The sequence below is a fragment of the Tupaia chinensis genome, unplaced genomic scaffold (genome assembly GCF_000334495.1).
Source record: "Tupaia chinensis unplaced genomic scaffold, TupChi_1.0 Scaffold000054_1, whole genome shotgun sequence".
Taxonomy (NCBI): domain Eukaryota; kingdom Metazoa; phylum Chordata; class Mammalia; order Scandentia; family Tupaiidae; genus Tupaia; species Tupaia belangeri.
In genome coordinates this window covers 1,770,246-1,771,274 of record NW_006159512.1, presented here as the reverse complement: position 1 = coordinate 1,771,274, position 1,029 = coordinate 1,770,246, and positions in this window count along the sequence as shown.

The following is a 1,029-nucleotide window of genomic DNA, read 5'->3' as shown; positions in this document are numbered from 1 at the left end:
TATTCCCAGTTTTTCATGTCTTTTGAGTTTGTTTATGGCACTGTTACTAAGCAGAATTTTAAAAAATGTAATTATATTTAGCTTCTTTCCTTTTATAGCTTTTACATATTATATCATGCTTAGACAGGCTTTCTCTACTTCCAAATTGTTAAATAATTGTCCCATATTTTCTTCTCTTACTTTCAGGTTTTAGGTTTTTCACATATTCATCTTGATCCATCAAAAAAAATATACACACACCCACATATATATATATACACATATGTATGTATATATATTCATATATGTTTATAATATATACTTATTATATATGGTTTTTTTTTTTTTTTAGAGAGATTTTTGCTATGGGATGTGTGCACTCACTGGAGAGACAGAGAGTCAGAAAGTAAGAAATTACCCCTAGGGGAGATGGCCTTGTTGCAATCCCTTTTCTCCATTCTCCTCTTGGGATCTTGGGTATGCATGCACACTTGCCTGGCATGAGTTTTAAGTCACCGGGTCTGGGACTCAAACCATTGTTGACTATGTGAGAGTCCAGTGACATAATTGTTATGCCATCTGCTGGTCCCATTATATATGTTCATTTATTTTACTTATATGTAAGTTTACTCTTTCTATAAAAGAGAGAGACAGACATAGAGACAAGGTCAAAAACCATTTACACTAAAGTCCTTGTCTCTAATTGTAGAACTTCAACCGCATCCTTGAAAACTTGCAAACAGTTCACTGCCTGGTAAAATGTATAAACAAAGAAGCTCGGGGGACCAGCAGTTAGCGTAATGGCTATGTCGCTGGACTCCCATGTAGTCGACTGCGGTACGCGCCCCGGACCCGGTGGCTTAGAACTCACGCTGGGCGCGTGTGTGTGCGTGCCCAAGATCCCGAGAGGAGAACGTAGGAGAAGGGATTGCGGCGTGGCCATCCCCTCTGGGAGATGATTTCTTGCTTTCTGGCGAGTGCACACACCCTATAGCAAAAGCCTCTAAAAAAAAAAAAAAAAAAAAAAAACCCACCATAACTGAGCACACC